Here is a 13689-nt window from a genome sequence, read left to right as displayed (position 1 = left end):
CACCCCTGACTCTTCCTCTTGAGCATCACCACCCATACCTAAGATGTCCTGCCCCTCTAACCTATCAGGGTTCTGGAGGTCATCCTGCAGGAGCATTTCTAAGAGATGATCTTTGGTAAGTTTGCTACCAGATTAAAGTTTTTTGCTGCACACAGGGTGCTAAGTTTCTGGATTCTAAGACCACTGTATCTAGAGTACTGAGCCCCACTGGACTCACCAACCTGAGTCATGGTAGTAGGCGTAGTGTGGTGCAGTGCAACTACTTACCCTAGTGATCCTAAACTTCCAAAGTTTGGAGAAAGGGTTGTGCTAAGACCTTTGATAACCAATCCAAGAAGTTCAGTAGAACCTACTTGATAAAGTATTTATATGTACCTAGGTAGTGATGGTTTCTCATGTAACCATCACGTGATTAAGTGGTAAAACAGTGCAGGCTTTAATTCCAATGCTGCACACCAATGTAGGAGGCTGGCTTAGTATATTGTGAACACTCAAAGGAGTGAGGCACTTTGCACTAATCCAGGCAACCCTTTTGTTGATTTTAGTGGTCTTTAATAACCTTAGGCTCTCAAAGTAGTAACTGTGGAGAGCAGCCTTCAGGCTTATCTTGAATATGTAAAGCTGCTTGTTTTGCCACATTTAATCAGTAGTGTAGATTAGATGAAAAAGAACCACACAGTGTTTAGGGAAAATAAGGGTATGTGTTATGCAACACAATTACTATCACATTGGTGTATCTCCTAGTCGGAGATTTCAACAATACACATAAGAATACTACAAAGAAAACAGGTAAGTAGCACAAATATACATTGGTCTTCAGTGGAAGACAAAACCATATAGTAAGCAAGTGGAATGCAAACTGCAAGAAAGAATGAGACATGGACCAAAGGACTCAGGGGAGCTGGGAGAAACATTAACCACCCAAGCTAAGTACCCAGGAACCCCATGGAGGCTGTGTGCAGAATGGAAACACAGCCGCGTGCCCAAGAGAAGTCAATGGAGAAGTTGCAGTTGCAGTATTAAAGAAAAAGTATCCTTCCCAGAGGACCCCGAACAAACCCTTTGGAGTATGGAAGGTTGGAGAGCCACCCAACCCGTGGATGCCCCTGGAACCAGGTTACCTGCACCAGGGAAACTAGGTGCATAGGAGTAATGTGGCGTATGAACCTCCAGTAGACGACAATGGAAGACTTGGGAGAAAAGGCCTCTGGAGAAGTTGGTGAAGACGTCCAGTGGAATCTAAGGATGGATTCTTGCAGAGGTGAACTTGAAGCAGAGTAGACAAAGTCCATGCCACTCAGAGGTGACCAGGAGGTACAGAAGCGCAATGCCCACCCTTGGCAGGGAGTTCAGGAGAGTTGATGGGGACCTTGTTTCTGCAGCTGTGGGGAAGCTGTGGGGAAGAGGTGATGCTGAGGAAGACCAGGAGCTGTACACAAACTGTCCCACATCAGACGTCGGTGTCTAGGTGGTAGGTGTCTGGTGGAAGCACCAACAAGCCTTGGTAGACACAACTGGCATGGTACGACAAGATGCAATTGTTGGGTCCAGCAAGGTCCAAGGGACTCACCAAGTGCAGGAGAGTCAGAGCAGGCCCTTAGCAAGCAGGGGAGTCCACCTAGTGGGATATGACCCTCAAGAGGAACCCCAGGCCGAATACACAGGAGTCGCAAGAGGACCTCAGGCAGCTTGCCAAAGAAGGAGGCCCACGGTGCAAGGGATGCAGTGAGGACACTGGTCTTCAAGGGATGAGAGGCTAGAGCTTCTTGTAGCCCGAAGACCACTGGAGTGCAGAGTTAACAAGCCTTGGCAATGGCAGGTCGACGCGGTGCACAGGAGTTTGGTCCCAGAGGCTCCAATAAGGAATACTATCCTCTAACTTGCAGGCAAGATGGGTCAGGCCTCTGGAGAGCCACAGAACCACCAGCTGTGTTACTGGACCTTGGAAAGTCTGTAGGAAACAGAAGCAACAGACTGGTCAGCTTCATTGCGGTGCCTGCAGAAAGAGGAGTCACTCCTTCACTTCAAGGGAGAGTTCATCAGATGTCCTTGATGTCCACAGGTCTTTTGGTGAACCTGAGTGAAGCTCAGAGACAGACGAGGCAGAATACTTGCAGAACAGCGAGTCCAGGAGCAGCAGCAGCCTTCCTTGCTGCAGTCTCAGTTTTAAATGAATTCCAGCAACGTTTGAGTCTCCAGATGGTCGAGGAGTGTCTAGTTTCAGAGGTGAAGCTTGTTCCATAATGAATCTGAGGACCATCTACGTGGGAGCCATTAAATTCACCAACAATGACACTCAGACCACTCGAGAAGAGCCCCACTCTAATTCCCCTCCCCAATGGCTACTTGGCCCACTCTCCAAACCCCCCACACCGCAAACGTCCTCCCATCTAGAAAGTACGCCTCCTCTCACCCCTACCCCCCTTAAAATCTTCCTCTCGCAGGACTCACCCGCACAAATCCCTCATGCCGAGCCGACTCCTATTCTCCCACGCCCTCCGTTCTTTAACAACCTTTCCGCCCCATGCGCCCTCACACCCCCAACACAGAACACCACCCTGCTTCCCCCTTCTACTCACGCTATCAATATATCGCAACGCCTCTCCCTTCTGGAAGCTCAGCTCGAAAGGCTGATCCGAGGCATGAACGATACCCTTTCTTCCCTAACCGAAATCGAAGTGCCCACCCTACACCACGCTCACCACCTTACCCATGCCCTTCCCAGCCTGCCAAATTCTCCTCCTCCCATTCCGTCCCCCACCTCCACCAGATTGCTTCCACACGTCCCTTTACCAGAGGCAGAGAAGCGAACTGACACACCGAGTAGAGCAAAACCCTCCCTCTCCACTCAGGAAGCGTCCACTCTCGCCTCCTCCTACGCCTACCTCACGACCCCTAACTTGAGCACCTCTCAGCAGACACAGAGAGAGTCCCCTCCCACCCTGACTCTGGTCCCCAGACTATTCCCATCACCCAAATCCTCCATCCAAGTTATTACAGGAGTGGGTAGGGAACATCCTCCCATTAGACTATTCTCTTCACCCAAATCCTCTATCCAAGTTATTACAGGAGTGGGCAGGGAACATCCTCCCATCAGATTCCCTAGACCCCCGACACACCTAACCCCGCTGACCAGAGCCCATCCCAACAAGACGCCACCCGGTGAACAACCCAACATCAGATGTATGCTCATTAACAGCAGATCCGCCTCCAAACACGCAACTGAATTAGCAGAATCCATCCTCTCACACGACATCGATGTAGCCTTCATCACAGAAACCTGGCTCAACTCCTTATCAGCCCCCATCATGGACATGCTTGTTCCACCAGGATTTTCAATCACCCACAAAGACCGACATAAACAGAGAGGTGAAGGTGTAGCTATCATTCACAAGACCAACCTCGACATCACGGAAAGCGCACCCTACCTATACAGCTCCTTCGAATGCCTCTCTATTAGCATCAAATCTGACGTAAAGAGCCTAACACTCTGCCATCTCCTCTATCACCCTCCAGGCAACTCAAAGGAATTCGAAATGCAACTATCTGACCTAATCACCCTTTGCGCCCTCAACAACGCCAATAACATAATCCTGGGCGATCTCAACATTAGATGGAACGACACTAATAACCCGCTCATTCAATCCCTCAACAACCTCCTGATAGAAAATGACCTGACACAACACTGCTCTGAAGAAACCCACTACAGAGGAGCGATACTTGACGCAATCATTGCTGACAACCACACAATCACCATCGACTACATCATTCCAGTTGACTGGTCAGACCACCACCTAATTCTTTTCCGCATCAACCAACCAGCGCCATCCCGACTCATAAAACAAGCTCCGCCCAAATGGATAAGGAATATTGCCCTAATCCCTCAGACCATCCTAGAAGATGAACTAAACACTCTCCTCCCGAACTCAACGGAGCACCTCTCAACCACCGACCTGACCTCTCTCTACTACTCTAACATGACGACCACCCTCGATCGCCTGGCGCCCCTGAAACTAAAAAAACCCAGAAACATTCCATCGAGATCATGGTTCACCACGGACATAAATGACGAAAGAAGACTTCTCAGATCCCTTGAAAGAACCTGGAGGTCCAACCCATCCTCTCTTCACCGTGAACAACTCAAGTCGGCTCGCAGAAACTACAACAATCTCATCAAGGATAAAAAATCTTCCTTCTTCTGCTCCGCTCTTGAAAACGCTAAAACCCGCCCCAAAGAGCTCTTCAACATCATCAGAAGTCAAACATCCAAACCCATCAAATCCGTTTCAGTGTCCTCTAAAAACCAATGCGACAACTTCGCCAACTTTTTTAACGAAAAAATCGTCAAGATTGACCTCTCTCTTAGCACAAACCCTTCTTTTCCTAGAGGGTCCAATACACCAGAACTGTCTGACAGCACCTCATTGTTCCCACCTACCCAATGGTCCGTCTTCACGCCGATTCAGGAATCAGAGCTTGTCACCCTGGTCTCCAACGCCAAACCATCTTCCCACTCCCTGGATCTGCTTCCTATAAACCTGACCAAAGCTCTGAAACACTCCCTAGCCCCAATTTGGTGCAAAATCATCAACAGTTCGCTGAGCACGGGAATTATCCCAGACTGCCTCAAGGTCGGCCAAGTCACGCCGCTACTGAAAAAAACAGGGTTGGACTCAGAAGACATGAACAACTTCAGACCCGTGTCAAACCTCCCTCTGTTATCAAAAACACTAGAAAAATGTGTTCTCCCACAGCTAACCCAACACTTAGAGAACATCAAGCTCCTTGACCCCCACCAATCGGGTTTCAGAAAAGGATGCAGCACTGAAACTGCCATCCTTAACATCATAGACGATTTACACAAATCGCTGGACTCCGACCAATGTTGCCTTCTCATTCTTCTAGACCTTTCGGCCGCGTTCGATACTGTCGATCACTCGCTGCTCTTAAAAGTCCTTCAAGAAAGAGCAGGCCTGGATTTGACGGTTCTGAACTGGTTCTCTTCCTTTTTACACAATCGCTCCCAAAGAGTAAAAATCAAAAACTTTGAATCTGACCCCCTTCCCGTCAGCAGAGGAGTCCCTCAAGGGTCAGTTCTCTCCCCTCAACTCTTCAATATCTACATGGAACCCCTTACCTCAATACTCAGGAATTCCAACATCCCCTTCCACCTCTACGCTGATGACACACAACTCTATCTGGAAACCACCTGTATGGACGACATCCTCAAACTCAACGACACGCTGAAAGACGTTCAACAATGGCTCTCACAAAATCACTTAAAGCTTAACCAAGAAAAAACTGAAGTCCTTCTCATCTCCAACAGAGACGAAAACCCCCAAATTGAAGAATGGCTCAAAGCCATTGACGCCCTCAATGGCACCCTTAAGCCAAAAGACTCAGTCAAATCCCTAGGTATCACCTTAGACCCCAAACTAAACATGAAAAAACACATCGCTAACTCCGCCAAAAGCGCTTTCCTCAATCTGAAACTTCTTTACAAAATAAAACCATTCCTTCCTCCCAAGGACCTTCAACAGGCCACTCAAGCACTGGTGCTCTCCAGAATTGACTATGGTATCGCAGCCCTGACCGGTTCAGCCAAATCACACCTAAGACCCTTGAAAACCACCCTCAATGCCGCTGCCAGAATGGTCACAGGAACCAAGAAATTCGAACACATTTCCCCTGCGCTCAAAGACCTGAAATGGCTCCCTATTGAACAACGAGCCAACTTTCGAACAGCATGCCTTACACACAAAGCCCTCCACACAGGCAAACCGGAATACTTGGCTGCCAAACTCAAAAGGGCTGGCCAGTCCAGGACCCTCAGAAGTTCCAACTCACTTCTTCTCATTCCATTGAAACCGCGGAAACGCAAAACTTTAAGCAAATGCTTTGCAGGCAATGCACCCAGGATTAGGAACGCCATCCCTCCTCACATCAGAATGACCGCCCACTTCCCAAAATTCAAGACTTTACTCAAAGCCCTCTTCCTGGAAGCCACCTGAACTGTAAGAGATGCTCATATTACCACCATCTCGTGTAATCACTATGATCTGTGTGTACTTTGTTATTTGAAAGCCCCTTGAGTGTTCCAGTTATCAATCTTCCCTCGCTGATAAGGCATACTCTTGTGCATGATGTGAAGCGCTCTGATACCTTCGGGTCCAGCTAGCGCTATACAAAACGTTTTAATAAATAATAAATAAATAAATAAATACCCAAAGGAAGGGTTGGAACGACTCGGGATCCCTCCCGAAGGAGGGGCTGGACAGAGTGGGGGATACTCCCTCACACTTAAAACCAAGCACCCTGTTGTCAGGGCCTAAGGGCCTACCATAGGGGTGACTTATAGGTTTTAAGTGTAGTGACCTCAGATATAAAAAAATATTATATCTGTTGTGAGAGGTGCAAGCACCACCTCACAGGCTACAATGGCAGGTCTGTAGTCTGAGTTTGAGTGGACTCCCAAGGGTGGCACAATACATGTTACAGTCCATGAGAGACCCCTGGGGTACCTATGCCCTGGGTACTATAGTACCACATACTAGGGACTTATAAGGTCACACCAGTAGCCAATTGTGGAGGTACAAAAGTACTTCCCAAAGCCATTTTGGGAAAGAGTGCACATATGCTAGGGTCCTAGTTAGCAGGATCCCAGCAAACTACAGTCAACATATACTGACACCAGGCAAAAAGTGGGGGTAACACTGGAAGCAGATCCTACTTTCCTACAGTCTGCCACATCAAATCACCTGTTTCTACATAGCTTGTGATTCACTTTATTTTGCAGCTGGAGCCAGGACTCTGTTTGATTCTGTCGTAAAGGGGTACTGCAGCTAATGCCACCACATAAAGGCTAGAGGCAAGTGGCAAATACATAACCGCCTGATTCCGTCAATTGGTTTCTTCTGCTGGTATGCTAGCCTTGGTCACGGAGTTTTAATCAAAGGGGGATTTGTTTATGGTGCCCACTGTAGTAATATTAATCCCACAATCGTGTGTCATAATCAACATTAAGTTTACTTGTCAAATGAATGTACTATTAATGCATTTGTTGGTTTCAGATTTTCTCAGGAGTGCTGATAAATCTCCAAACCATCCAGTTCTGTCTGGCTTGGCTCAAGTACCTCAGCATTCATCGATATGGACTAAATGTATGTATGAGACATATGTACTTGTGTAAACAAGGTTAGAATACTGTTGTTCAAATACATTCTTTTCTTCACCTTTTACTAAAAAAAGTTTAATATCGATTAAAAATACTTTGGAATAGTTTAGACCAGTAAATGTTCTCCAATACAGTGGGGAAGTTATCTTGTTTTCAAGCTCTAACTTAATAAAAGTCCGTATACGAAGTCAGTTAGATGTGTCAAAGTCAGGGTTGGGGTGAACTAATATACTGCCTAATGATGAACCCCAGGATTCATAAGCCCCTCCTTTATTAGAACATTCATTGTAAATGAGAGTTGCATATTTCAATAAAGGCTATTCGGACAGCCACTGTGCAACCACAGAACTCTGTAACTGCTGGGATGCTCTTCCTGCGATCTACCGGTAATACAATAGTCCGTTTTCCGTTTCCAATAAGGGTACTACTATACAGGGCAACATGTTGTACTTTACAACATGCTCTGAAAATCTATATTATTGCAAATTGCCACTTCAATCTTCTAGACCGCAAGAGGGACTAAATGAGGCTGACATGGAACCCAACATTCCAGTGTGATACTTTGCAAAAATAAGACCAACCCACAATGGCATTATTGTACATTCCCATATGTACATATATATTCATCACATTCAGTTCTTTAGGAGCACCTAAACAGTGGGAACATTAGAAATGATAAAGTTATCTTTACATAGAGTCTATTACTTCTAGTTGTATGTTCTCTCCAGTATGGTCCTGCAACCAGGCCAACTCCCTTATGCAGCCTGTTGGTTTAATTATGTGTGCCGGACGGAAGAAGGTTTGAAGCGGTGGGGATTCTGGGAAAAGAACAGAGTAAAGATCCGGTTGACAGCCTTTAGAAAGTCACCGGTTCTGCCACTGGGGTACAGGCATACAAATAGTTAGGATTAGGAGAAAGTAAGGGAAGGATTGGGAATAGTAACATGGAGCAGCTGTCTAAATCTGAAAATAGATTTTTTAAAGATCTAATGGCACTCCCTGGCCAAACTCCGACCACTTCTACTATGGGCTCGGTTATGGTGAGTGCCGGAGTTAAAAAAGTATGCGGAAGGTCTGTCGGAAGTGATGTCTATGATGGGATGGCATAAAATTAAGTGGCTCAAAGATGTTAAATCCCTTTTATGTGATCTGGGTCTCCGTGAGGCATGGGAGAACCAATCTGCCCCACCGAAAGCAGTATTAAAGAAGCTTTACTGGAGCTGGGTATCTAACAAATGTAACTCTGATCCCAAATTAGGAAGAATAACCAATGACTTTTTGAGGATCAAGGATGTAACATTTAGTGAGCCTTATCTTGATATTATCCACAAGTTCTCTGATAGGGTGTTGTATTTCCAATCAGGATTGGTACATTACCAATACGGGAATTGACCGCCCGCTGGAAAGTCCCTTTCCAAACATGTCTTTCCTACCCCAATTGTCACACAGGAATAGAGTCAATGGCACACATTTTGTTTGCATGTCCGGCATACGAAGCACCTAGGAATTACTGGCTTAAGCCATTGTGTAGAGAGTTGGGTACTAGAGACCATTCTGTAGCGCTGGGCATTCTTAAATCTGACACTCGATTGTTGTATGTATGTGGACTGGCAACATTTTTGAGATGGGCCTGGTCCATCAGATCAAAAAGGCTCAGAGAAAATATTACGTTTCAGATTTTATTTGTATGTGTAAATAGCTTTTATTCTTTTGTAATGTGATTAATTTTGATGTGTTAACAAAAAGTGTTGATTTTATGTTCATGCTTTTAAGATATGTTTTTATCGAAATAAAGCCTTTTTCATACTCATACTCATACTAGTATTTCCGGAAAAGAAAATGGTAGAAAAGAACTAAAATATTTAAATACACACTGACTTGAAATGATCCTGTAAAATAAAAATGTTATCAACATTGATTTGTGAAAATAGTCATATACATTTCATAAAGACTTTTATGTAAGTTTCAGCAAAAGAGGGAGTTTGATTGTTCCTCATTCAACTTCTCCCCCACCTTATACCTGCCATATTTATTATCATGGAACCAAAGAAGATACGTTTTTTTCCCAACGCTCCACCTGCTACTAATGCAAAAACAGAAAAAAATGTTTTGGGCGTAGCTAATATTTATTTTTCTTTAATACAAAATAATGTACAGATTTGTTTTACAAAGTCGCTGAATTTATGAAAAATAATGCGGAACAGGCACTCCCTGAAAATCAGTGAGTTGTTTTCAAGCCAGCAATCCCCTATCCTTCACCCAGTGAAGGAGGAATGCACCTGAGGCATGGGACAGTGTTACTGTGTCAAGATACCCCAGGTCTTTTTCAGGCTTCTGGACACTAGCTTGTGCTACTGATGCTTAATAATTAACATGACCACTTTCTGAAAGCAAGACCAAGATTTGTTTTGTTAATATTCAAAGGTTTTCCAAAGTGAGCATACAGCATATATCACTCACTTTTCATCCGCATTAATTAGCAATTAAACAGCAAAATCAATATCCAAACCAGTCACGGTTAATTTTATACATTACAATGGTTACAACTAAGTATGGGCGTAAAATCCGTTTTCGGGTGAATTTGCGGATTTTTGGCAATTTCGCGGTCCGCAAATCACGCGAATTTGCCCAAAAATCTGCAAATTCGCAAGCTGCAAATTATTTTGCTTGCTCGCGCTTGAAAAATACAATATCACGCGCACAGCGTTGACTTATCGTGACTCTGAGTCCGCCGAGTTGTTTTTCTCCCGGTTTGCGTGTGCTGCGCCATTTTGGATCTTGCTGCGTGATCGCGCGTGAGTTTTTGACCGCAATTACGTCATCGCGGTTTGCCATCTTGCACAGCGAGAGTTTGACAACGCGAGTACGTCATAAGAGCCCGCGATCACGCATCGCGGGAGTAAACAATGCCGAACACGTAGATGCGGCGCGCAGCTGACATCCGGCGGGAGATTTGAACAGCTCGCTTTCCCGAAATTGCAAAAATTGCAATTCTGCACAAGAAATCCACCGCAGGCAGCATAAACCTTCTGAAAATCATGATTTTGATCAGAATAACTCAGATTGAGATTTGGCTGCACTTTAATGTGGAGCCATTTTGAAGCCAGGCAGTGTGCACAGGCCTGCACCCAGGTTGCCTTGCTTTCATCCATTAGGCCCAGGAGTACTCAGTGGTGCATGGACCAAGTCTTTCAGTGCGGTGTCTTGAATTTAAACATCATTGAGGGCATGGATGGCATTGGACTGTGGTGATTTGTGTGTGTTGTTTTACTTTTTGGGGGTGGTGTTGGGGCCTGGCCATGTGTGTGGGGGCCATTTTGAGGCCTGGTCCAGGCAGGGCCTGGCCATGTGGTTGGGCTCAAGGGGCCATTTTGAAGCCAGGCAGTGTGCTCAGGCCTGCACCCAGGTTGCCTTGCTTTCATCCATTAGGCCCAGGGGTACTCAGTGGTGCATGGACCAAGTCTTTCTGTGGGGTGCCTTGAATTTAAACATCATTGAGGGCATGGATGGCATTGGATTCTGGTGATGTTTGTGTGTTTTTTGACTTTTTAGGGTGTTTAAATGATGTTCCTCTGGCTTCCATTGTTTTTAGGTGCACAAGAGAACCACCAGTGCCAGGACGAAGTCCTGCAGCGGTGTGTGCAGCACAACGTCACGTGGCGTCACGTGTGGCCACAGACAAGACAACTCTGCAACTCGTGCAACTGCGGCCTGCTGTTCTGACATCTGAAGAAGATGGCCCCAAAGAAAGGTGGCCGTAGCGCCTCAGCAAAAAAAGTTGCCAGTGCCACTGCCCGTAAGAAGGAGCAGAAGAAGCAAGTGGCACCTCCTACCAAGGAGACTGGTGTGCCCACTGATACCTTTTTTGGGAGAAAAAAAACTACGCCTGCAGCAGCCGCGGTGTCCGCCGGGGACCAAGCTGGAAGCAGCACCTCCGCCTCATTGGGCTCAGTGCCACCACGCCAAGTTAGGTCCAAGACCATGAGTGCTGCTGAGGCAGCCACTTTACTTTCTCAATCACCATCGACCAGTGATGTTGTCTCATCACAAGAAAGTACCATCCAATCAACGCTGGGTGTAACTCAGCTGGCGAGTGTTCAACAATCACAGCTGCAACGACAACCACAAGTGCAACTAGTACAAGCGCAAGTACATGGGCAAGGAGAGGCGCAAGTACATGGGCAAGGAGAGGCGCAAGTACATGGGCAAGGAGAGGCGCAAGTACATGGGCAAGGAGAGGCGCAAGTACATGGGAAAGGAGAGGCGCAAGTACATGCAAAAGGAGAGGCGCAAGTAGAGGTGCATGGAGAGGTGCAACTAGAGGTTCATGGAGCGGCACAACTGCCTACAACGCTTGTTCCTCCAGAAGTAGGGGCACATCAGGAAATTGATATGCAAGTGGAGGTATCATCCGAGGAAGCCACTCCTCCTGAGGATGATCCATTGTCTTCCAGATCCCCAGCAAGAAAAAGGTCAAGGAGGGCTGCTACTACTACTACTACAAGTTCTTCTTCAAGCCCCCTTCATTCTGATGACCTTGATCGTGATTGGAACCCAGCAATGCAGTCTGACAGTGAGGCATGCCATGAGCCGACAAAGGTAGCTAAGCCTAAAAGGAAGGTTCCCACAAGGCTTCGACTTATGGGTGATGACGACGAACAAGAAGTGGTGTCTTCTGCTGCTGATGAACAGTCTGACGACGACCCAGTCATCACAGACGTCACTCCAGCCCCAGCGGGCATGCAGCAGACTGACATTTTCACCCTATCCCGAATGGCTGCTGAGCGGGATGATCATGTGGGCGGCGTGGCACTGGAACCACCACCAACTCAGTTAACTACAACATCAACACGACCTAGAGCTTCCATCTTTTTTAGTCAGAAGGGCCAGCAGGAACCTCCATCCAGCTCGACCTCCATTACCTCAAGTAGTGGTGCTGTAAGTGAACAACAAACGAATTCAGCCACGCCCATCCTCCACTTCATCTGGCATTGAAAGTCAAAGTAGCACCTCCACCACCAGCAGACATTTCCAGTCCCCAGTTTGGGACTTCTTTACTGTTAGCCAAAAGGCGGAAAACATGGTTGTTTGTTCGATTTGTAAAGAATCAGTTAGTCGGGGTAAGCTTGGTACCAACTATGGTACCGGAGGCCAGAGAGGTCATCTCAAAAAACACCACCCTATCCAGTGTTATGCGCACCAACGTAAGATCCAGGAAGTCCAAAGTAGAACTGATCCAAATGTATCCATTCACATTGCATCTGATGCTGACGAGGGGCTGATTATGCAGGGGGGGAGTCAAGAACCGACCGACATTTTTTCTGATACACCCAGTACCCCTTGCAGCAGCACTGCAGTGGTAGCGCCCACACCCTCTACCCCTGCAACATGTGAGGCACACTAAGAGTCTGGGACAGACACCAATGCAAAAAACTAAATCAATGAGCCTAACTGGTGTGAAGTCTGCATCATCATCATCATCATCATCATCATCACCTAAAACGGTCCAGCCCACCATTAGCAGCATGTTTTGGTCGGATGCGCCATTTGAACGCAACCACCCAACGGTACGTCTGTATAACGCAAACCTGGCTAAAATGCTAGCACTGGACCTTCTCCCTTTCTCTTTCGTGGAAGGGGTGGGTTTTCTTGAATTTGTGGCAACCGTCTGCCCTAAATGGAAGGTTCCTAGCGGTCCTATTTTGCCAGGGTTGCTGTTCCAGCACTACATCAAGATGTGCTGGAGGTGATTGGGGCAGCTTTGCAGAAGAGTGCTGTTCACACTATTCACTTGACAACAGACATGTGGACAAGTTGCCAAGCACTTGATTACATGTGCATCACTGCACACTGGGTCTCTTTTGCAGGGGTCAACGAACAGTTAAAACAAGCAGGTGTTGACACAGGCACAGTTTTTCAAGCTACTTGCAAACATGCAACAGTAGGCATGTTTGCCATGGAGAAATCTCACACTGCACCTAACCTTTTGGAGGAGTTTAACAGGAAGGTCAATGAATGGCTGCATCCAAGACATCGCATAGTTGGTTATGTTTCCACGGATAATGGCAGTAATATAGTTAGGGCCATGTCTGATGGTGGATATTTCAGAGTACCGTGTTTGGCGCACAGTATTAACATCGTGGTGCAAGAATTCTTGAAAAAAGAAGACCCAGTCATCAAATTACTGACCATCTGCCGAAGAATCTGCACACATTTCAGCCATTCTTTTAAGGCCCGGAAGCAGCTGAGGAGCATTCAACATGAACGTAAACTGCCAGTCAAAGGACCAATCCAGGAGGTGGCAACACGTTGGAACTCAACCTTTTACATGCTTGAGCGTCTGTCTGAGCAGTGGGAGGTAATAAATGAGTATGTCTATAAACTGGGTTCTACTCAGAAAGAGATGAGGCTAGAGTTGGAGGAATGGAAGCTCATTGCAAGCCTGACAGACATGCTTCGTCCTTTTGAGATCTTCAGGCGTGCAGTCAGCAGGGAGGACTGTTCTTTGGGCAAAG

The sequence above is a fragment of the Lissotriton helveticus genome, chromosome 2_1 (genome assembly GCF_964261635.1).
Source record: "Lissotriton helveticus chromosome 2_1, aLisHel1.1, whole genome shotgun sequence".
In the NCBI taxonomy this organism is placed as follows: domain Eukaryota; kingdom Metazoa; phylum Chordata; class Amphibia; order Caudata; family Salamandridae; genus Lissotriton; species Lissotriton helveticus.
The sequence above is the reverse complement of the archived record's forward strand: the minus strand, read 5'-3'. Positions refer to the sequence as shown.